The sequence below is a fragment of the Excalfactoria chinensis genome, chromosome 1 (assembly GCF_039878825.1).
Source record: "Excalfactoria chinensis isolate bCotChi1 chromosome 1, bCotChi1.hap2, whole genome shotgun sequence".
Taxonomy (NCBI): domain Eukaryota; kingdom Metazoa; phylum Chordata; class Aves; order Galliformes; family Phasianidae; genus Excalfactoria; species Excalfactoria chinensis.
The window spans coordinates 90,814,739-90,840,428 of NC_092825.1; positions in this window are offsets into that span (position 1 = coordinate 90,814,739).

A 25,690-nucleotide genomic window follows, 5' to 3' on the forward strand; every position below is an offset into this window, starting at 1 on the left:
CTGTCTTTAAACAATATCAACATATAAGTAAAAAAAAACAAAAACAAACAAAAACAAACAAACAAACAAAACAAAAAACAAAAAACAAAACAAAAAAAAAACAAACACCTGTCACTAATGGAACCATTTCCATTAACATTTTCCAAATGTAGCCTAGAAGAGATGTTAAGGCACATGAGACATGGAAGTGATCCATGACCACCAGCACAAATTCACCAAGGGTAGACTGTGCCTAACCGATGTGCTGGCCTTCTACTAGTGACAGCATGGGTGGACAAAGAAGGACCACCCTGATATCATCTTTATGGGCTTCTTTGAGGCCTTTATGATCTCACATTACCACATTACCAAATTATCACTAATTTGGAAATATATGATTTTGAAGGGTGGACTACTCAGTGGAGGAGGGCCAAAAAGCTGATCAAAGGGCTGTAGCACCTCTGCTTCGTGAGCTGAGGAGCTGCAGTTGCTCATCACAGAGAAGGCTCTGGGGAGACCTCATTGCAGCCTTCCAACACTTAAAGGGAGCTTATAAACAAGAGGGAGATGAACTTTTTACAAGAGGCAGATAGTGACAGAACAAGGACGAATGCTTTTCAACTAAAATAGGGAAGACTTAGGTTAGATGTTAGGGGAGTGGTGAGGCACTGTCACAGCTGCCCAGAGAAACTGTGGGTGCCCCAACTTTATTGATGCTCAAGGGCAGGTTAGATAGAGCCCTGGGCAGCCTGAACTGATGGGGACAGCACTGTTCATAGTATGGGGTTGGAGCTGGGTGGGCTGTAAGGTCCCTTCCAACCCAAACCATTCTGTGATTGTGTGATTCAAGAGAACTTTCAGTCCTTTCCACTAGCTATTTTATTAGAGACTTCTTTAAACTCTTCTAAGAGAATAGAAAAGATAGATAATTAAATTTCAGTGTTTTATGGATAAAATTTTTAAATTAAGAAGTAACTATATTCTCTTGATCCGTTTCTCTGCCAGAGACAGGTAACACAGATTAAAATAGGTACGAGACAGATAGAATCCCTAAATATATTTTTTTAAATGGATCTGAAGGCGAGCATTTTAAAGAAAAGAATCATGCCGGTACAAACTTTACCCGAGAAGCTTAACACCGCGGTGAACGAACTCTGGTCTCTGCGATCTCTCCGCTCTCCCAAGCCAAGAGCTGAGCCGCCTGCATGGCCGCCTGCCGGCAGGGGGCGCTGCTGCCCCGAGGTGCGGCCGGCGGCCGGCGGCGGCCGCGGCGGCCGCGGGGTTGCGCGCGGCCCGGGCAGGGCAGGGCTGGGTGCTGATGGCCGGCGGGCGGGGGATTCCTATTGGGGCGCCGTTTGATGACAGCCTTATTTATCATCATCATATATACATATACATACGCACACATAGTTATGTATCTGTATATATTAATCCTTTGGCACCTTGTGCCTGCATAAATCACAGGATTTATTGCTACTCTAATCATAAAATAAAGCCCAATTGTGTTAACAAATTGTGTTTTTTTTTACAAAGTACGTGGTAAATGGGAATTGAAACAGGTGGTAGATATTGAGGAATATTGCAGAATTTCATCAATGATAAATTTCAGTGCCCTGAGAATAAAAAATAAAAAAATTAAAAAATTAAAAAAAATAATAATAATAAAAAAAAAAAAGAGTAAACATGAAGTAAACCAGAGTCATCATGACCCCTGATGACTCTGAAGGCATGGCCATGTTTGCTGGAGAGCCACTACCATGAGCTATGCATTTTTGCCAGGGATGAACAGGAGCCTGTATGCCACACATCCTAAGATCTGCACAAACACTATCACTCCACCATCACTGTCACCACTGCTGAAACGCAGCACCCACTGACTCACTTTGCTCACATTCACTGTTTGGTCTGTAGAAAAGTCCAGCAAGCATCAGTGCATGTCAGTGTGTGCCATTTTTTTCTGCACGAGGGAATTCAGTTTAACACATTTTCTTCTTACGCACTTCCATGTCAGACACCATCTTGCCAGACTGGCCCTCTGCTGTCATCTGTCACATGGTGATAAGATGTAATGGAATATTGGTGGGAAGGGCTAACCTCTAATGCCATACCACCAGCATCTGCCTCGGATTTCATAGACCAACATCAGAAAATAGGAGGCATCACTTTCAGAGCAACCCTCATAACTTTGGGTGTCATGCTGCTTAATTAAATATGTTCTTGAAAAATCTAATTAGTTTTCTCCATCTTTATTCCTTTAAGGATGTCCAGAACTTTTTCTTTTCATTCATCATTGGATCATGTGCAAACCTTATTCTGTGCAGGGATAAACAGAGTCACGTTAAATTTGCTGTGAGCTCGAGCCTCTGACAGTGCTCATTTTATCAACAAAGACAAATGAAGGAGCAGAAATTGTAGCATGGCCTCTACTATTTCATCACTGTCAACCTCTAATACAATCATTCACTGCTGATACATATTTTTCTTCCTTCTCCAAACTAACAGTAAGCTGTCAGAATCCCTCTCGATATGGTCCGGAGCCCCAGGAGCAGTGATTAAAGAATAAAGAAATAAATCAGCTTTTTAATATCTATATCGATATATATCCTATTTTCAAATAGAAAAGTCCTGATATTTTCTCTTTCTTTGTGGGCACATAATTTTATTTTTAAAAAGGTGCAGAGGTTGACTTTAAGTGTATATAAAAACTGAGGATTAGGGGCAAGCATGCGTTCTCTTAAGAGACGCTAAATTCTGAAGTACAATGAAACTGTTCTCCCATTAGATGCTTATACTCTGTAGAGAACTCTGCTTGCCATATTAACTTATATTTACATGATCCAAATTGGTTTTAAATGTTACTATTTAGTTGCATAGAGAAGGTTTGATTAGGTTGGAATTGAGGTGAAAAATAAGCACGCAAGACAGGTTTCAAAAGTGCCTATTTTACCCCTCTGAAACAGAATATGATTGGCTGTCAGGTTGTTTTCATCTTGTATGAAATAACTAAAGTAGAATCCACAGAGTATTTAAACAAAACAACTTAAATCAGTCTAAAACATGAAAATTGCAATGAGTTTGACAGATCCCACACTTTGCAAACACGAAGCAAAGGTCTGTGATTCTGTAATTTGATTTAGTCATAATCAAGAATATTTGGAAGACTTTTTCTTCAGATGCTGATGGACATGGAAATAAAATAAATGCTCACAAATGGGTTTTCCTCCATGCTCTATTTCACTGGTTTAAAATACCAGTGGTTCTTTTAGGTGTTAATTTTTACCCATTTTTAAAATGCTCGATGCGTTGTTTCATGTCAAACTCCAGCGATGAGATCAAGTGTGTTTTTAAAGATAGCAGAAGAGTCCCATCAACCTTTGCTGAAGATATGTTAAAGACAGACAACAACTGAAGTTACTGTAATTTCGGTTTTAGGATTTACAGAGGTGAAATAAATTAATGGTAGTATTTACCTTTTACGCAGAAGTCTCATAAAGCTATGCACTTCATAAATCCCTGTAAAGCTCCATTCAGAGAATTTAAGTTGGATTTAAGGGATGTGTAGGCCTCGTTCAGGCCGGGAGGACTGGTGCGAATTTCACTTTAATGATCTGAATGTCAATAGACTAGTAGGAAAAGAGTAGACAATCACTTACAAGGCCTTATGACACTGTACCCCATCCTGTTATTTAAACATGTTAGTTTGTTGTGCCTCTACATTAACAGATTCCCTCTCCACAGAATATAACAGCTGAACAAAAAGACATAATGTGTAATTATAATATCAGAAGGCTCTTCAGATTTGGGATTTCATTATTAACTCACAGTACAAACCGTCTTTGAGTGTGAATATTATTTCCATTTTCAATAGCTTTTATGATTTTTCATCTTTTAAAAATTAATGTTCTGGCATACTTTTTGCATGTTAGCATAACCCCTTATTAAGACTTCAGACCAGCAACAGCCTCACATGAAAAAGTCAGATCCTTTGCTTCTGAAAGTACTTAGTAACTCAATTTAAATGGGAATTTTCTTGATTGACATCAGCCTAGGATTTCTATAGGTGCAATATCAGAGAAATTTAAAAAGTGCATAGAAGCTCATGCAAAGCAGTGTTAGTAAAGAAACAAGAATAGAAACAACAAATACCTTAGTTCACAGAAACAATACAATGGAACAGATTGGTTCATTAGACCTCCAAAATCCAATGTAGTATTCCTTTAATAGTTGCAGAGCATTATGTCTAACACTATACCAGCCATTACGAGAATGGGAAGATACGCTTCTTTATCTTTCTGTGGAGGTTCAGCAGGCAAGCCTAAGGGAATAATGGATGAAAGGACAAGTGTCAAACTGAATATGGAATCAAAGATATGGCTTCTTCTGAAAAGAATAACAAAGTGTTTCAAGATGCAAGTCTATGAGGTTTTGTTGAAACGTAAGGGGACAGAGCTATGTTTTCTCACCTGGGATGGGCTGATGAAAGTCATGAGTTGCTTTCTTGTTTCTTTTCTTTTCTTTTCTTTTCTTTTTTTTTTTTTTTTTTTTTTTTTTTTTTTTTTTTTTTTTTCCCAGAGATTTCTCTAAAAACATGCTTATTTCTGTGGATAAATTATCCAGATGTAACTGCATGAAACAGTAGTTTGGCTAATTGAAATATTCTGAAAATAAAGACTGGTTTCTGTGCTAACGTGAACTTGCAGTCATCTCTAGAGACTCAGCTAAGTCATTTAGCATATTAATAATGAAGACACAGTGCAATTTTTGATCCAGATTATATATTTCTGATAAAGACAATATATTCTTGAAGGGTGAAAACTCTTCCAAATGAGCAAGCCTCTAAAAAACGGTTTCATACTATTTATTTATTTGTTGCTTTGTTTACTAAATTTCACTGAATAGAGTGATACCCTTTGTCTCACTTTTGTACAAAAATATTAGATTAAGAGCATCATGTTGACTCAGAGAGACTGAATCACTCATGGTGTTACATGGAATAAGGGATGATGTTGGAACATGTTAGGACGTTTGTGATTAAAGAAGACAAGAGTTAAAGAGGTATTTAAGTACCTGAGGATACAGCCAGGCTGTTTTTCTTCCGTGTGAAAAAGGTGCACTATCAGAGCTCTATGTTAGCATACGTTGTATATCATACACAGCACCACAATAAATATGTCCAATATAGCACGATTTGATGCTACAAAATATTATGTATCAGCTGAAAAAAAAAATTGCAAAACAAATTGGTTTTCTTTAAATGGCTGTTGTGTTTAACACAGTTTTCCTCTCCACAAACGCAATTTGTGAGATTTTTTCTACATATATATCAGTCTTGTTACCTATAAAATTGATGTGTCCTGTGATGCTATCAATGGGCAAAGAAGCAGAGTTTTGTAGCACAGATATTGTGAAGAGACAATATGACAGAGAGATGAAGTGTCAGAAGAATGCAATTTTGATTTAGAGTCATCGGTCTGACTTTATGTTGTAGCTGGGAAACTAGAGAGAGTAACTGTGAATGGGTGATGTTTCTAAAATAGAAATTTACATCCATGTTTTGTGTGTCATAAATTTATAGGGATTTTTCTCTGCCAGTGTTTGGTAGGGATGATAAATTTTCCTTCTATTATCTAAAAAAAAATAAAGATTTTTTTGCAAAAATCAAATCCTCGCACAGTATAAATGGGAATGATGTTTCATCGTGTGAAGAATAAACAAAATCCAGTTGGATATGTACTCTCATAAATATAACTGTACTTCTCCCTGTCCCCAGTCACACAAAATGTCATCCATATTACAATGCCATTGATTCTGCTTATGTGATTTTTTATTTTTTTTTTCCCAAGGCAAAAAGCCTGCAATGTTGGTGTCTATTGATCTCCTTGCTGGAGGCCCACACCACAGCATGCCAGAGAAATTTTTTGATATGTAGCTCTATTGGATGCTGAGCATCCTTGCCACCCCTGAACACTGAATGAAGGTGTTGCGAGGTTGAGCCCTTCTATCACATTTTAAATAAAAGCACCAGACAACACTGTAAATACTGAAACATCTAGAGTGTGTCTGTACAGTGTAACTGAGTTTGTGACAGAGACAATTCTGCACAATACGGAGGCAAAAACAAGTGGTAAAGGGGCAGAAAATAACACCTTATCTGTTAAGAAGAGGTACTTTTAAGTTCTGACATTTCCACCCTTGATTTACCTAGGAGACAGTGTTGATGTCTGAACAGCAAAAAAAGGTGTTTGAATCAGTGAGGAAACTGTGATAATATTACAGTTTTTCTGTCAGTCAACAGCATTTCAAATCCAAACTCTTTTTTTTTCTTTTTTTTTTTTTCTTTTTTTTTCTTTCTTTCTTTTTTTTTTTTTTTATTGGAGTGCATTTTGCATTAAGACATTAAACCAAAATTTCCCAGGTTATTTTGAGTGGTTGCTTTGATTCCGTGACACAAACAACAGCAACAATGAAACTCAAAAAAGAAGTTCCCATCTAAATGATGTTGCTGTCCAGGCATCTCTCAATCAGGCCCTCTGAATTCAAGCTTTGCAGTAACACTGGATCCAGAGGTGCAGAAAGAAACCTGTTCCAAATCCTTTTGCCTGTTTTATGAAAACCACCTCCTATTAAGCATTTCAAGACAGCCACTGTAGAGTTAGATGAAGTAAATTATCCTACATAAACGTTATGCTGCAAGTAACACATCAGTCTGCCATATATCCCAGTAGTTTCTTCATACAGGATGAGGAGACCAAAACACTGTCCTCAAATTAAGTGGAAGAAAACACAGAATACACCACTGTTTTAATGTGACAGTGCTTTGCTGCTAGTGCAATAGATAAAGCATAAAGCAGCAAAGATGTATACTCAGAGATACACACAGTGATAGTCTGGCTAATTGTAAATTCAGATATTGAACATTTCCTCATTCTTTCTGTGCCCAAGTCCTGCAAATGTAGTTAATTTCAAATGCTGTAATGTTACAGTTTATGTGTCTCTTGTGTTGTACAGCTTCCATGTAATTTACCAGTGTAAGATAGACAAAGGGCAAATAGAAACAAATACATGCAACGTAGTATTTCCACTTCATATTTTTTCTTCTTTAAGAAAATTTCTCAAATATAAATTAAAATTAACTGTTAGATGAGGGCTGTATAACAGCAACACATTAAATTGTTCTGAAATGAAAAAAAATACATAAAACATTAATTGCTTGCAGTTAAACTGTCTCTACTTGAAAGAATTCTCTTGAAAATAAGTCCTCTGTTTGACTTTGACTTAAGATATGTGGGCTAACAATTTTTATTTCATTCTAAATATGGGAGTAGTTCTGTAGCTGGCATAAATGGCCATAGGCCACCAATTGTCTATAGAGCTAAAACTACTTAATGCAGGTGACTTACACAATCTTTTGTTAAATTCAGGGACATTTTATGCCTCCTCACTTAGACTTATTTGGCAATCCCTGATTAATCTAGTTCTTATATTTTTTTCAGCATTTTTTAAAAATTATAATTCAATGCAAATATCCAGCAGAAACCCTGAAAGAATGTAAGGGAAAAAAAACTTAAAATCTGAGGGAGAAGGGCACTTTTCTCCTCATAAGGTACTCCTTTGTTTGCTGTAATATGTCCATCTTCATGGAGAGGATTTTCAAGGATTGTCTTCCTTAGGTCAGAGCATAGTTTATCTTCACCTCCCAGTCATGAGAAGCATGGAGAAAAGGGCAGAAGTGAAAGAGAGAAGGAAGACATTTGCAAGAGAAGGAATGAGAGGAAGGACATGAAACTGAGCTGAAGGACTTATCAGGAAGGGTACTGTGATGGCCAGCATTGGCAAAAGAGGGTACAAGGACACAGAAAGAATTGCTGAGCAATGTACACAGTACTAAGTTTGTAAAGAGAGTGGGAAGCACGAATGGAGTAAATTCAGAAGATAAAGTAGGTAGGTAGTACTACTAGTAGTAGTAGTTTTGGAGGATATATGGAAATCAAGTTACTTGGTAAGGAGAAAAAAGGAGTAAGGCCCAAACATACAGGACAAAGAGAAGGGAAATTTGGGAATGAGAGATGTGGAAAACCACTAGAGGGGTCAGGAAGGAACAATGTGTTCTAAAAAGCAAAAGAAGGTGTAGATCAAAGAAGGGATACAGCAGAGATAGAGTGTTTATTCTGTTTCTTCAGATGCTGCTTTTATTCTACACGTAATTAAATAATTGCAGTGTTATTAGATCAGAGATGTAGCCTAGTATATAGATGTACCAAACCCTAGGAAGAGCCAATGTTTTTAAAGAAAAATGTCCAAATCAAAAAATGTCGATCTATACAGCTTTCAGCTGCTGTTTTCTTCCTTTATTCAAGCCATCATACTAGTAAGTGTGGCACAACTGTGTTCTCACTTCTATTCATAAGTAAAAATACTCGAAGAACATAGAGGAAAAAAAAAAAAATATTGCTATTATTTGTACATCTGTGAAGTGGAAAGCATTTCCAAGAACATTTTCAGATGCCCTTTTAATTTCCATCCACATTTTTCCATTTACACTAAGAAATATTTGAATTTCATATCATTGGTATTCTGGTTTCTGGGTTAGTTAAAAATAGAAAAGTAGTATTGAAGTCATGAAATTTCTTGATCATACTGAAAACGTTAACTCCAAAGTAAATCTGCATGTAAGAAAGTTCTGCAGATTGCTTCTTAAAAATTACTATTCTTAATAATTCCTATAATGAAAAATTATTTGTGTCTGCTTTATTTATGTCACTAGGAAGTATTTCAGCTTTAAGGAGAACAGCATTCTATTCAAATGACTTTGGCTTTTACCTAATGATCTAATAAGTTAGTGGCTGTTTCATGTGTGCACATTGTGTTTCAGTGGGAAGTTGCCAAGACTTTTATTGAGTGGTAATATTTTCCTCCCGCTACTTTTGGATTTCTCTGAGGATCAGCAGTTAACGTAGCATTTTCTTTTACAATTAAATTGAAGTGCCACAGATTTGTTTTTCCTTCATTCAATTTTTTAAATTGGGTAATTCCTTAAAAGGGTATCTTAATATAGTAAATGCACTACTTCTGTGAATGAAGCATGCTAAATGATACATGGATTTTTGCCATTAGGGCTTTGTACAAATGATTTCTTACATCAAATTCATATGCTGGCAGAAGTAGTAGAACAAACTCATCTGGTATTCATGAGTGCCTGCTTTAGAAATATCAATCCATACACCAGAAATAACAGAAAAATGTAGAAAATCTTTGATCTTTTAAACTTAGTGGACTGATCAGAACTAGCTAAGCTAAGAACTGGCCCATCATTTGATAAGAACCATTTTATAGGTTTATACCAGCTAAAGGTCAGTCCTGTGCAAATATCAGTTTTAGTTTTCATTGATTTTGCTTAAATCTCTGAACCACTGTAACAAATGGCAAGAAAATTTTGAGTGATATATTTTTATACCCTAGTGACAGATTTTCAATTTTTTGAGTAGGTGATTGTGACCTGCAGGGGTTTGTTGAAAAAAGGTTATTGGAACATTGATCTAGTTTAGCCTGAGTTGCAACTTGTGGTTAGCCTGTGTGCAGATTATCTTCAGGACTTCTCTTTCTGGCAATGGGAGGAAATAACTGTAGACTGGTACCATCAGTCTTCACAGATTATCATAGAATCAAAATCATTAAGGTTGGAAAAGAGCATTAATAATATCTAGCCCAACCACCAACCCATGCCCCCTGCGCCCACTAAACTATGTCCTTCAGTGCCACACCTACGCATTTCTTCAACACCTGTGCAGACAGTGACTCAAACACCTCCCTGGGCAGTTTTTTACAATGCCTCACCACTCTTTCTGAGAATAGATTTTTCCTAATAGCCAACTTGGACCTCCCCCTACAAAACCTGAGGTCATTCCCATTCATCGTGTCACCCGGGAAAAGAGGCTAACACCCCACCTTGCTACAACCTCCATTAAGGTAGTTGTGGAGGGCAGTAACATCTCTCCTGAGCTTCCTCCAGACTAAACAATCCCAGCTCCTCCAACCACTCCCTCTAAGACTTGTGTTCCATACCCTATTATGTCCTAGTTGTACTGTGCAGGCCCTTTTTCTGAAATCAAGGCAGAAGCACCACCACTGGAACACGCCAAAGCACTCGATTGCAAAAAAAGGTAAACCAAAAACAAACAAACAAAAAAACCACCAAATAAAAACAAAACAAAGCAAAACAAAACAAAAAAGCAGAATAAATTTGTCTCCAAGCACCACACTCCTGGTGAAACATTAATTTATCATAAAAAAATTATAATGGAAAAATATATATATATGTGATTTCACCAATATATATATATGTGATTTCACCTTCTTTTATGTGATTGTGCAGATTAAGGAAAATATTTAGCAGAGAAAATGCAAAACACAGACAATATTTAGATCTTCTTCTTGTGATAGATCTTTAAGACTACCACTGGGCAGGCTAGCAGCTCACACACTAATAGCTCAGCATCATCGAGAAGAGCTTATCAGATTCATGCAGAGCTAAAACCTTGAGAAAAGCTCACATAAAATAAAGTACTACTGGATCAAAGTACAGAATACTCTGTAACCCTTGACTGTAAACCTTCAAATGCATGCTAACATGTTCCTAATTTGACCATAAAGGAGCTAGTTTGGGGACCGTTATTAAATTCTGTCAAATTCTGGTCTTTGATAAACTGTAATACTTTCAAGTAATGTAGATAGTATTTTATCATTAGATTTAAATAGTTTATGCACTGTTTCTCTGTGGCCTCTGTGGAGTTTGAAGAGACATTCTGTTAGATGCAAAAAAGAGGACTGGTAAAAGACAGTCCTTAAGCCAATATTTTGTAACCTATATAGACAAGAAGTAGTGGAACCAGAGAGAAGAGGTTACAAAATGTCATCCCAAGGCACCATGGATCAGAGCCAAAGAATCACAGTTTCCTTCTACATCCATCACTGAACTGTTAGGCCCTATTGCTTTTGAGAGGTGATTAATTCTTACATTACGTTCCATTGAGTTTTGATACTTGTAGGTCACATCCATAAAAAACAAAGTGCTGGATGAAAATTTCAGCCTGCTACTAGGTGGAAATTTAAGGAATATTAAGTCATTAACATTTCTTGCTTTTGTTACTTGTCTTGAATTTTTATTTATTTATTTATTTATTTTTACACTAATCATGTAGTGTTTATAAATAATGCCTCAAATAACTTGCAGATAGGCATATGGAATCAGTGTGATTGCTTACCAAGCAAAACTTTCATCTATAAGAAAGTGTGGTTCCCCTAAGGCCAAAATTATGAAAAAGGGATGTTTATCATTTGTCTGCTAGTACAAAATTACTTTCTACTATTAATTATGAATTGACTAAATCAGCCTGAAATATATTGATTTACTAAGCACTTGAAAATAAGAAAAACTGTTGACAGTCAGTTGTCAGAAAGAGGAAACATACAGAGCAGAAATATTACTCAGTCATCATCTCTCCAGTGTGACCAATTAAAGTATCCTATCCTACTACTTAGTATGATCAAAGAGTCAACATATTCAATTTATTAATGTTGCTATTAATTAGGTACCAAGCATTGCAAGTGTTTTAAAATGCATATAAGATGGAAAGACTCGAATCCTTCCTTAAGTGCCTGCAGCATTAATGGAGACAGTTATGCAGACCTCACCAGTACCTGTCAGCAGCCCCAAAGGAAGGTCCACCTTAAAAGCAGCCTGGGAATATCATTTGTTTTATTTATGTAGTGGGTATTCTGGTGACACATTATTTGCAAGAGTACACAGGATGATTGATCATGTTGAAACCTGGGCGTGTAACCTTACAAGGTTGGATGAGCCACGTGTTAGAGATGGTATGCAAAGGTGTCTGAAGGAGAATTTTCTCTCTATTAAGCAGATTCCATTAGAAACTCACAACTTCAAGACTAAACTATGACCCATATTGCTTTTTTTTATATCACAATATTTACATAAGGGAGCTAGGAGACTCTCCTTTCTTCAGGAGACTACAGAAACAGTTGATGCCAGTAGCTCATCTCTTTTCAGTGTTTTCTTGTACAGCAACTGCAGTTACTTCCCACGATTGCCATGAGTGCTTACAACAGTGTGTGCCAGAGATCACACTTCGACTTAGTGATATTTCTCTAACTGGTACCTGCACACACTGATGTGTGTGTGTATATTTCCTTTGCAGAGATGTTTAAGCCATGTGCACACCCAATTTAAATAAACCTACATCTATTTCTGGAAGCACAAAAAATGAAGTCTTCTAAATTTTGCTGAAGAGACAGCTGAACTATAAACATAGACTATTAGTTCCAAGAAATCATTTGCCTACAGTATTGGACTTAATATCCACATTGGCAAATGTGTTTTCACTACAGATGTTATATTCAAGTAAAACTTCTGAACTCCTAGAATGTTGTTCATTAAAATCTATGCAAAAGCTGTCCTTCTTCTGCACTTTCCGTTACCAAATTTAGTAAACTTACTTGACCATAATATATTTTAGATATTTCTGTTTTAGCCTGTTCCAGTGTCCAGTTATCCCCACTGTGAATAAGTTTTTTTCTCATATTTATGTGGAACCTCTTATGTTCCAGCTTACACCCATTATCCCTTGTCCTGTCACTAGATGTCACTTTGAAGAGCCTGCTTCCATCCTTATGACACTCACCCTTTACATATTTATAAACGTTAATGAGGTCACCCCAAAGAGACCCAGCTCCCTCTGCCTTTCCTCATAAGGGAGATGAAGTAGGGTGTATGTCTTAGAATCACAGAAGGTTGCAAATCATAGAATCATGGAATCACAGAATAGCTCAGGTTGGAAGTAACCTTAAAGTCCACCCTGACCCAACCCTCTGCCATGGGCAGGGCTGCCCCCCACCAGCTCAGGCTGCCCAGGGCCCCATCCAACCTGGCCCTGAGCACCTCCAGGGATGGGGCACCACAGCTTCTCTGGGCAGCTGTGCCAGGACCTCACTGTCCCCCGAATAAATAATTTCTTTCTAATATCTAATCTAAGTTTACCCATTTTTAGCTTAAAGACATCAACCCTTGTTGCAGTGCCACACTCCCTGAAAAAGACTCCCTTCTCATCTTTCCTGTAGGCACCCTTTCAGTACAGGAAGTCCACTATAAGGTCTCCTCAATGCAGTCTCTTCTTCAGGCTGAGCAACCCGCTCAACCTGTTTTCATAATCCAGCTCTTTGAATGCCTCTGGGGTCCTTCCCTGGACCAACAGTCCACCACTTTTGTATGCTGTGGTCCCCTGAGCTAAACACAATACTGAAAAGCAGAGGATGAGAATAAAGTTGAAATTTGGGACAAAGAGCTTTTAATAGAGGAAAAGGTAACTGCACTATGGAGCATACAAGGATATTAAAAGGATTCTTTAAAAATCCTTGGTCACTTGAGACTTTACAGTTCCTGTAGGAAATATGGTGAGACACTATAGCAGAATGAAAAGATGGAGAGGTAGGTTAGATCTTTTTGCCACTATTTTCATTTCTCAGTAGTGATTTATTTTTTTTATTTTTTTATTTTTTTGGATAAAATTTCCACACCCTTCTCAGTAATGTTAAACTTGTTGGATGACCAGTGTCTGCACACTGGGAGAGAGCTACAGGGATAGAGTGACATTTTTCACCAGGAAGCTGTTAAATATATGATAGATCATTTCTGCTATTCCTGGGCTAACAAGGGGCAGGGATCCAACTTTGATCATTTATGTAAGGTGAGATTCACAGAGATCATAAAGAATGAATTAGAAACCTGAAGTGTTTCTTAAGTCCCATGCATATATGGCAGTTAGAAAGCATTCCTAGAAACTGCAAAATGAATGCAGGGTTCAGTGGAAAATGCAGCATGTAATTATGAAGTTACAGCTTTGTAATGCATGTGCACAAGGAGGCTGAATTAAAATTACATTGATATCTTGCAGCTTTTGACTCCTAACCATTAACATAGTTTTACAGATCCCATTCATGTCAGCTTAGCCGTATAAGCATTCCTCACCTTCCTTAATAAATTCTATTAGTGAGTTTTTAGATACTGTTCTCTGCCTGGCAAATGATTAAGAAAAAGAAAAAAAAAAAAAAAAGAATGCTACAAATATAAATATTAAAAAGTTACATCTAAAACTCAAAATATCTTCTGAAAAATTGTGTAAGCTGATTTTGTTTCTCATGTATGATATGTGAGCACCTTCTTTTCCCAACAGTGAAAACTCTTCTCTGTGGATAAAAGGATTGAAGACCAAATCAAATACTCAGATCTGTTTAGTTTGCACAGCGTGTTACACTTTATGAAGAAGAATCCACTTGAAATTCAAAATACCACTTCATACTTATTCACCTTCTACACTGCACAGGGTGTGCTAACATTTGTGCTCATCTAAGGAGCATTTAGATACATGGGAATGAAGAATTATTTAACACTTGCTAATATAAACGAATACCCACGTGAGTTACACAAGAATACGGCCAAATATAGAACCATCTTCTGTCTGTAGAGATACTAAATTCCCACTGAGTGCATTTGAAGACAGAACTGAGTCCCCCACTGAACTTGAACTGACTGGCAATGTGCAAAAAAGTGGACCTGATAGTTTTGTGTTGAACTGTGTGTAGCTAAACTGATAATAGACACAAGGGAGAGAAAAATTAATTTGCCAACACAATGAAGAGATAGCGATTGCTTAATTTCACTGACTTGGTCATAATATTGGATTAACTAACTCAAAGTCTCTTTTCAGAGAAGCCCTAATGAATTCTATGGATCTCCTGAACAAAAATGAATTTGGACTAGGTTTATAAGGCAAGTATTGCCAAAGCATGTGAAAAGAGGTGTTTCAACACCCTCTTATGATATGCATTTAGAAAAATAATCAGATGAATTCATAACAATTATGTATTTTTTTAATATATTTTTATAAATAAGAACACATTAATACACTTATTTGGCAGTGGAAGATTGTCTTACATGCACTACTTAACAGCATCTAATCAAGGTTAAATGTCCAAATAATGGAATAACAGATAATTCTGTCTGTTCAAATATCTGGGCATTGTCCGGACATTCTTTCTATGTGCATTTTTTTAAGTTCATTTCAATGTGTAGTTTTTGGTAACTCAACAAATGAACTGCATTTTCTTATATGCTTATTAAAGCCTCGGAGGAAAATATTCCTTTCATGCTGTACTTTATTGAAAGGCAAATATGATCTTGGTCTTACAGAAATCATATCAGAACTCCTTGGGATAATCTTTAACTCATTACAGATAAGAGGTTTTTTAATATAATATACTCACTATTCTGTTCTTTTTAATAGAAAATGTAAATGCTCGTTCCTTATCCAATATGCCATTCATAGCATTTTCATTTAATTTTCTTGCCAATTAAATCTGTTCTTCTTTATGATTTAATATATGCAGTAATTATTTTGAGTCTTGATGCAATCATTCTGAGCATAAAGAAATAAGAACTTCAGCTAAGTTTTTTGCACATCTGTATATCTTTCTCTTTCTTGCTCTCTCTGTGCATGTTTCAGATCCTGTGTGGATTCAAGGTGATAAGCCCTTGAGAAAACCATAATGTGATTATCTTGCAGAGAGGTGGTAGAATAAATAAGATTATCCATAACAAGCTTAGCCACTGATGAGTTCAAGCTGAGCTGATACAGAAAGTCCTGACACAATTGTAAGGTAATAACAGAAAAAAGTATGTGTTTGCAAATGATAGAATACTCTTTGAACTATGAAACCTTCAATGATTAATGAAAATGCACCTATAGCCCTTTTATAAGAGCTACACTACATTTTCTAAACCTCTTTCACAGAACATTCCATTGCAAAATGGAATTTAAGACTCTTAATGTCTATCAGCATCACTGATATTTAAAGCATGCTCAATTCCCCTTTTCTACTTCTTTTTACTTTTGCTAATGGCTTTGAGGGTGTCTAACATTTGTCTGAATTTACAGTTATCCCTAATTTGTGTTTGTGTGAATGCACAGTTTGGATGATTTGTGTTCATGTGACCATGCAGGTCATAACAAAACACCAGAATATGCAGACTATCTTCCTAGAGCATGGAGACAGCTACTACATGTCATCCACACTAATTTTATTACAGAGATGGCTAGCATTACTTATTTTATTTTATTCTTTTAGGAAACATCCCCATTTTTAAGAAGTTTCTTATTTTAATCCATCTTTGACTCCAATAGCTCACAAGCCTCTTCCTCTCTTCCCTCCAGTCCACTCAAATATGTGGAAAAGTTGCTGCTGCAAAAGGTAATCTAACTACTTAATTCACTATTTGGGGAATAACAAAAATAATAATAATAAAAAAAAGTTTATAATTGTTTTCTAATATTCCTCATGTGAAAAACAGTATATGCAGAAATCAAAAGATTTCTTCAGTATCAAAAAAAAGTATACAATTTTAGTTAATATAAAAATTCTACGGTGAGGTTTTCAAATACTATGAACAGACTTAGCTTGCTACAACTTAATTTCCAGAAGTTTAGTGTACAGGGTTTTTTAAGACTATTGGCCAATAGGTCATGTCACTGTGTACGTGTGTACTAGCGTACAGATTTGACTAAAGAATTCAGTTGTAGATAATCAGTTTAGAGCCTATCTTCCAGGCCAAGATAAAATCCCTCTATTTTTTTTCCTAAATTATATCTAGTATGGGAACTATATGATTTCAGGGACGTTGTTGCCTTCAGCTATTCATTGTGCCAAGGAAAGAAATTAAAGTCAATGAAAAGAAGCACATTCTATAAGGCTCAGTTGAGTTGATAACAACAGATAAGCATTTATTATTAATACAATACAGATAAGGGAGCTGACAATCCTATTATTTCTAAAGTGGTACATAAATGTAAAAGCCTTTGAAGAGTTTATAGTAGAAGACAGAACATTTTCATATGTACGTTCATATATTTTTGTTTAAAAACATATGCTGGAAGGGGTATGATGCAATCACACCTTTGCAGTTAATTTTAGAGTGAGTGAGGTCAGAATCAGACTCCTCTTGTTCAAAGGAACTAACAAGTTGCTTTGGACAGCCTGTTCATTAGTGTCTGCAGAGAAATACTTGGCCCTACAGACAATCCATGGTGAAGTTACATAGCTGCCACCTGGTACTCTAATGAGATTGAAGGCAATTAAAAATAATTACCACAGGAAACTCATTAAAATTCTGAAGGTTTGTTCAACTCTGGCCCCTCATAATTGCTGCAGAACATTTTAGTATACCTCAAAAACTGCAGTGAAACTCAGCTATCGTATTTTAAAACAAGAACTGAAAGTTAATCACAAGTGTTTATTTCAAAGAAGACGACATTTCTTAACTATATAACACTGAATGAGAAGGTTAGCATTTACATATTATTGTAGTATCAGGGGCTTCATCACTTCACCATATTTGAAAGTCTTTCTGTACATTGTTCCCAGGTTTAAAATTTTGATATGTATGTACATACACAAACTTCTTGTTCTTAGGGCTTTGAAAAGTTAAAATGTCAGGAACTTTTTTCAGTTTTCAAGGCAACGTAACAGATGTAATGAAAAAGTCGAAGTATGTATCTTACTATGTAATGGTTTCCGTAGGATTATTTACTAGCAGTGACATGTGAGAATTCACAGCTTTTTGTTGCATCTGGTGGTAGGCCTTTAATTTCAGTGACTACAGGATAACAATTGCCTTCCCGGGTAGGGCCCTGCTTCTAAACAGCTAAGCAGTAAGTGGTGTCACTTACATGACAGGAACTTTGAGATCGCTACATCTCTTTGGGCAGAAAATTTTTACAAATTATTTATTTATTTTACAAATAGTGCAGTGGTGTATTTATGAGGCTGTAACTGACCGGACTCTTTAAAAGCATGTAAAGACACTTATAGGATCCCACTTATATAAGCCAAAGTCACTCCTATACTCCATATATGTTGCACTAAGTAAACCTAATGGTTCTTTCTGATCTGAAAGAGATCTCCAAGTCTCGAATGATGATCTAGACAAAGTAAGCTATTTGTTTAGATTTTTCTGTATTCTTGTTCTAAACATTTTAGCCAGACAGGAAATAGAGTACAGCATCCTTTATACAAGATACACACACCATACCATGCATACAGGGTGTTAGAATCTAGCTTATGAACAGTACAAACCTTGTAATACTTGCATAACCACAATTTTGTAATTAGAACCATTGTATGGGAAATTGGTAATCACAGCCTGAACCTCTGATTAATCAGCTGAGGCATGTGTCAGGTCAGCTGTGGGAGCACAGGTGAGAGTAATTTAGCTGTGCTCCTGGAAGGGGTGGAGCTTGACTCCACCTCCTCTAGACCTCATTTAAGGGCTGACCACCACTAAGGCAGCATCTCATGGAGATTGCTCCTTAGTGGAGATTGCCTCAGTGTTTCCCAGTAGACTGAGGGCTTCCATATGGGTGATTTTTTCTTGTAAATAACCTTTTGGATATTTATTACCATCTTTATGTTATTGTTGCCGTACAAACCATATATGAAGACTTTGAAAAACAAGCAATGAATTCATCCTCATAGTTAATAATCAAATTACCTTTACTATCTGGTGCTGTGTGGTAGTCTGCTGTGGCATTTTCTTGGAGGCATCTAATTCCTGAGATAACTAGTGTCCAGTAGGATAAGGAACATTTGTGCAAAGGAGGTAAATAAAACCAAGATTAGAGATAATAGAATTAGATTAGAGTAGAATACAATAACATGGAGTACAGTAGAATAAAAGAGAACAGAACAGAGGAGCAGGCATGGGAATTTTGTCAGCTTTAAAGAGGGGGGAGGCTGGCCTCCAAGTGGGACTTTACTGCAGTCTAGGTACATACTTCCTGCATCCCCTTAACACAAAGTATTGATCTTCTGGTCTTCAGTTTTCTAAAGATACAGTGCAATGCAGATACACTAATAACCAAATAGAACATGAGATAAACTGAAAAAACTACAGGAATAGTTCACAGAATTCAACCTCCACTATTGTATGCTACCATAATGCTGAGGTATTTATGTCCATAACCTAGGCAGTTATAACTGGGCTGGTTACAGGGCTTGATACAAGAAATTTCAGTTTTTTTTTTCAGTCTAGTTACATATTCTTATTTCAAGCTAAATCACAAATACTGTATTATGAAGAAATGCTGTATCATAACCCAAAAGTTTAGTAAGATGATATTCAACTCTAGAAATTTTCAGATTTTAATTTCTCATTGTGTAAGCCATAATTATCTTTTACATCTGCTTTCTCTTACAAAATATATTAAAAAAATAATAAAATGCATGTGCCAGGGGACTGATAACTTTTCCTAAAGGCTCAAATCTATTTTTTCCCTTCTCACACTACAATTATTAGTGATGGCAATATGTTTCTCATTTTCTTTTTCTTAGAAATGTGTTACTTCTCCATATTAGCAGAGACAAGCCATCATATTGCAAAAGTGTGTGGTCATTTGTCATTATGGACAACAGCAGTAACATACTTTAACAACTGTCTTTCGTTATTGGTTTATTGGTATCGAGTATTTGAACAGCAGCTATGCTGGGGCAGCCAGAATATAACAGATTTTATCACTGCATGAGAATGAAAATGTTCATCACTACAGAAATTCAATATACAAATTCAAAGAGTGGAACACCACCTTTTGTAGGCTTCCTGTATTTATATTTGAAATACTGCAGTTGCTGTGAAGGCATGTGGTCACAATAGCTGAACACAGTTTCAGAGGTCTAATGAATTAAGTTTTTCCTTGGCTCTCATGAAAACACTACAATCAGCAGTTTCAGCAACAGCAAGCTCAGCTAATTAAATTAAGTGCCTTAGCCATTGATGCCAACAGGACTGCATAAGGCTTATGTACTAAAGTTTCCTGATACTGCTTGTCTGGCATCCATCCCAATGAGATGATTGTACACATTTTAGAGAATGACTATAAGGTCATAGAATATTCCAAGTTGGAAGGGATCCACAAGGATCCCTGAGTCCAAATCCTGGCCCCACAGAGGATGACCCAAAATTCAAACCCTATGCCTGAGAGCATTGTTCAAACACTCCTTGAACTCTGGCAGCTTGGGGCCACTGATTATTGCCCTGGGAATCATGTTCATGTTCCAAGGTTTGACCACCCTTTGGTGAGAAACCTTTTCTTAATACCTAAACTGACTGGTCCCTTCTGCAGCTCCATGTTGTACCTTAGGGTCCTGTTACTGCCATCAGAGGGATCAAGCTCCTTCCCCTTTGCTCCCCTCATCAGGAAGCTGTAGGCCTGATGTCTAAATGATGTTTGAAATGCCAAATCAGGGAACAGCTGTAGCCAAGTCAGGATGAGTGGGTAAAAATGTAAACAAGTACAAGTTGTTTATTTCAGTAGGAGTCTGGACAGGAGAAAGGCAGCTACCATGGCACCTGTCATTGGGAAGATGAGGCCAGGGCCTGGGTTTCTGCTGAGAAAAATCATCATCAATACCACAGTAGCTCCAGGGGGTGTGAATAGGTGCAGTGTTGGTGCAAGATGGAGTGCTGTGGGACTGTCAGGCTTCCCAAGGGCGACAGAACCAAGCAATTAATTTTGATGATATGAAGTCATGATGTGTGACATCTCCAGGCAATGGACTGTGACCTTACGACCCTCTACTGCATACACTGGGCTGACAGTAGAGCCTGTCCCAGCCTTGCTTCCTGGATTCTGCCTGAGTGTGTTTGCAAGGCCTGGAGGCTTCTAGAGAAGCTTTGCTTTGGTTGTGCTGTGGGCAGCTATCAGCTGTACTCAGTGCTAGTCTCCACATCACTGCCATCATTTTTCTAGCCCTGCTGGTTCAGTGAATGGCTGTGGCCTCTCCTTGCAGCAAGCAACACCCAGTCGCACCAGTGTTGCAGAGCAGCTCTTCACCTTCAGCTTCTCCCGCCCCGCTGCAGTGTGAAGAACATGGCTATGGAGGAGGTATGTTCATGTTCCATCTGCCATGACATGAGAACTGATGTGGCCTATGTGGCTCCCAGAAACCACACATTCTGCCTTAGCAGCATTCTTCAGCAGACCAGAAAGAAACACATACTCTCTTTCTATAGGAGGCTTAGGAATTCTACCTGCTTTTCAGTGAGGGCAGATGACTGTCCAGCATGCCATCACACTTCCATTAGAGTCCACAGCTGAGAGAAGTTAGCCTCCCTTCAGAGCACTGTCACTCCAAGCCTTGGACCATCTGTCAGCTCTGCAGGTCCCCATGAACAAAAGTCACCACTCATGATCGGTCACCAGCTAGATCTAATTCCATTCACCCCAACAATCTGGGCCCCACTATCCAGCCAGTTCTTTACCCAGCAAAGAGTGTATCTGTTCAAGCCACAGGCTGCCAGCTTCTCCGGAAGAATAGCGTGGATGACCATATTGAAGGCTTTGCTGAAGCCTGTGTAGGCTACGTCAACAACCTTTCCCTCATCCATCAGGATGGTCACTTGGTTATAGGAGATCATGCTTGTCAAGCAGGACCTGCCTTTCATGAATGCACGCTGGCTAGTCCTGAACACCCAGTTTTCCTGCACATACTGAGTGATCTCCTTCAAGATGATCTATAACCTTACCAAGTTCAGGCTGACAGTTCCCTGCATCCTTCTTACAAACATTCCTGTAGATCAGTCATGCTGGCAAGCTTCCAGTCCTCTGGGACCTCTCCAGTTGACCAGGAACACTGATAAATGATGGGAAATGGCCTGGCTATCACTTCTGCCAGCTCCCTCAGCACCCTGAGGGGATCCCATCATGGTCCCATGGACTTACAGCAGTCCAGATGGAGTAGTAGATCTCTAACTGTTTCCACCTGAATCAAGGGGGTCTATTTTGCTCCCCATCCAACACATCCAGGTCAGGGGGTAGAGTACCCTGAGGATATAACTGGTCTAACTTTTAAAGACAGACGTAAAGAAGGCATTGCGAACCTCAGCCTTTTCCTTATCCTCAGTGGTGAAGTAGAAGCAAAATCTAATTCACTTTTAAGGGATACTCTCAATGCAAATTAAAATCTTAACAATTTTCAACACGTATTTGAGATGATCATAGCGAAATATAGAATAAGCTCCAGATTTTTCATAAGATAAAAGTAAAATTCAAGGTTTCCACATGACACAGACTGGCATATCTTTATTGACATCAGCCAAACTCATATCTCTGCTAGAGAAATTCCTGTTTCTTTTCCTGAACCTATGGTATTGTGCCAGCTGAAGTACAAACTATCAAATTCATTATGTTGTCATTTTGTTGCTTACTGTGGTTGTTAAGAGTGGGATAAGGTTGATAATGTTTTAAATTCTAAGTTAATTAAGCCATTCTCAGTTTCATAAAGTTTGCTTATGCAGTGCTATTCCCTTCAAATAAAAAATGTGTGCTTTGATAGTATTTACTTGTTTTCTATTTTTTCTTATTATTGGGCAAATTTATAAAGGAAATATTATTTTATATCTGCATACATTCCCTACAGAATATATGCAGATCTGACGAATTTCTCTCTTGATACATAAGTGATTCTTTAATTGCATTCTAGGTAGTATCATCCCTTCCAACTGTGTTAATATGACAAGCCAATTTTCAGCCAATATTAGTAACCTATTCCTATCTAAGTATCCTTGCTAGATGCTACTTAAACCAAATCAGTTCCTTCCTGAAGTAATTATCTTTTCCAAAGCAAAGCTCCTTCTAGCAGTCACTAGCTCTCAATATCTGTGCAAGTCCATTTTTTTCAGTCACAGTTAACAGAAGCTCTTGCTTAATTCTATACTGGTGATGTTTAGATTCCTGCCAATTTTTCCTTATGCAAAGAGGTTTTCCCTACTTGGAAACTTTCCATTGTTCTAAATAAATAAATAGGTTCCATTTTTCTAGCCATCTGGCGTTCTTCTTGATGTTAACAGTAGCCTAGAGGAAATAACCTTGTTAGCAGTATCATATCGGTATTTTCCAGACTAGGTAACCCCTGTTTCTTTAAGGACATTGATATTCTCTGCAGGATACTCACTGCTTTTCCTGCCTTTCTTCCTCTAAAGCTGAAGCTGATTTGAATCCATGCAGTCTGTTAGATTACCAACAAATAGGCAAACTAAGGCACAAACAAAATAAACACAGCAACAGATCTATGTAGGCAGTTCCAAAAGTAATGTCTCCTGTTTACTTCCATGGAAACAACAGATACAAAGAACAAAATAACACTATTTGATAGAGGAAACCATCAACTACAGAACACTATTTTTCAATGTAAGTCACCACCACTAGCCAATGATGTCAATGAATATCATTGGGTACCATTTTCAGTGCATGAAGGAACATGCACAGATTTGTGTATGTATCTATACAGTAAGTACACTGTGTAGTTGTTTCAACTACAACTTTTAAGAAAAGTTTATAACAAGATTAAGAAAGAAAAAATAACTAATTTTTTTTAGTTGAAATAACAATAGTAATACAGGTGATCTCTACATAGGTCCTAAATAGCCTGCCCTTTCACCCTCTCTTCACCCCTCTCCCCCCATCCTCTCTATAGGCAGTAAATGGATAAAATTCATACTAACAAGGAATTTTAAAATCCATTTTCAGTATCATATGGGTCACTGTAGAAAATTATGTGAATCAGCATAGATGTGGCAATTTGTCACAGGCAGATCATCTTCAGAGAAGTGAAAAATGTTATCTTACTGATGAAATAACACATACATGAAAACACACATACATGAATGAACTTTGCTTTTAGTTCCACGGTTATTTCAGGATGTGATAATGGGTATGTCTAACATGATGAAAACAGAAAATATGAAGTAATGGATAAAGGTTGAAATTCTGTCTACCATTTTTTCCCCTCCTCTTCAAAACTGAAGTAAATGGTACGGTGTCACAAGCTTAAGCACAATCCATACTCTGTTCTGAACTAGAAACCCTTTGACCCGCTCTGAGTAGAGGGTATGAACACTGTCTACTTTTTGCACTTCAGTCATTTCAGGTCCAGCTGACTTTTCCCTCTCAATTAAGCAAAGTAGAAAGATTTTGCCACAGTTAGCAATTTGCTTTACATACAGCATTTTTAGTGGTAGTGAGTGACTTCTATTGCTTGATAATAGATGCCACTAGCTTGTATTAGTCATCTTCCTGAAGCCATAGCTTAAAATCAACTTTGCCCTTTATTTATTTATTTATTTGTTAAGAGTAGAGGCTTGTCTGTGGCACAGATTAAAGTGATCTTTCTCCTTTACTTCAAAATATTCAGTCTTCCTTTCTAGGTCAGCATCAGGCCATCCACGTACTACCGTAACTGACTTTTGCTCCTCTAGCAAGAGAAGCAGCAACTGCATTTTACATATTTGCCCTAAGAGGCACAACAGAATACACCACATAAGATCAGTTTGCATTTCGTCCCTTTTGGTCTCCTAGCTTCATCAGTGATTTTCACCAAACTACCAGAATAAATAATAGGTGGATTAAACCTTTTCCCATTGGATCATCAAACAGTTTTACTGTTTTAATAGTTAACTTGAAACTGTATACTTAATTTGCAATGAGTCCTTTAAACATTATTTTAAATTATGTAGGCATTTAAGAAGGAAGTTGCAAAATGCAACCTTTAAGAAGTGACAGCAATCTCTTGGTTTCTTACAGAAAATTGAAACAGAGAAGTTTTCTCCTTTTTTCCTCTTCTTAACTTCTAATTTAATTGCAGCAAGGCACCTGCCTCCATTCCCAACCCCTCAACCCAGTCACAGCATTATGTTCCCAAGCGGTCCTTCATTTCAAATGACAAATAGGTAATTTACTTACACTGTGAGGTAAGGCATCTCTGTCATCATTTCTCTCCTTGAAGAGAATTTTTTTTACAAGGAAAGTGCCCTAAACATTCATTTATGGATGTTCTAGTTTGAAGGGACTGTCTGCATCCTACTGAAGCTGTCACACTCTGAATGATGAACTTACTAGTTACAGAAAAAGAACAAACTATTGTTATTCAACAGTCAAGCAGTTGGCTTCTCTTTCTTGAGTAGGTCAATCTTTTGCAATGAAAATTTTGCTCTTTCATAGTAAATATTCAGGATTTTGTAATGGAAGTAATAGTATCTTTGCACAAACAAGGAAACTGGAAGGCAAAGCAATGAGAAGCTCACTCTACTTCCAAAGCTTAGATCTGGGCAGCTGAAGCAGCTTTCTCCACTCTGCACTGGCAGAAGCTGAACCATTTTTGATCCAAGTATAATTTACACTCATCACAGTAATGACACCCAAGCAGACAGTTGACTACCAGCATAGCAGAAAGTAAGAGGCAGCTTTCATAATTGTAATCTCTCTCTCATAAATTTTATTAGCTTTTCATTCTTTGAATTTAAAGCCTTTAGTTTCTACTGCTCTACATACAGTACGAACGCAGCAGAGACTGACATCTAGGGCTTTCATGTACCTGTTCTGTTAGTAAACTTGAAAATTTGATCCATATTTAAGTATCATGGATAAATTTGCACAAGTGCAAAGTGCTCAATTTCCTGAAATCACTCTCATGTTATGTACAGTCTCCAGGAACTGAAAACAAACTGAAAGACAACTGGAAGTGCTGCAGAGCAGGCTCTACTTTCTCTATGGAATTTGTTACAGGCAACAAAGACAAAGATTTTGCTAGTGTA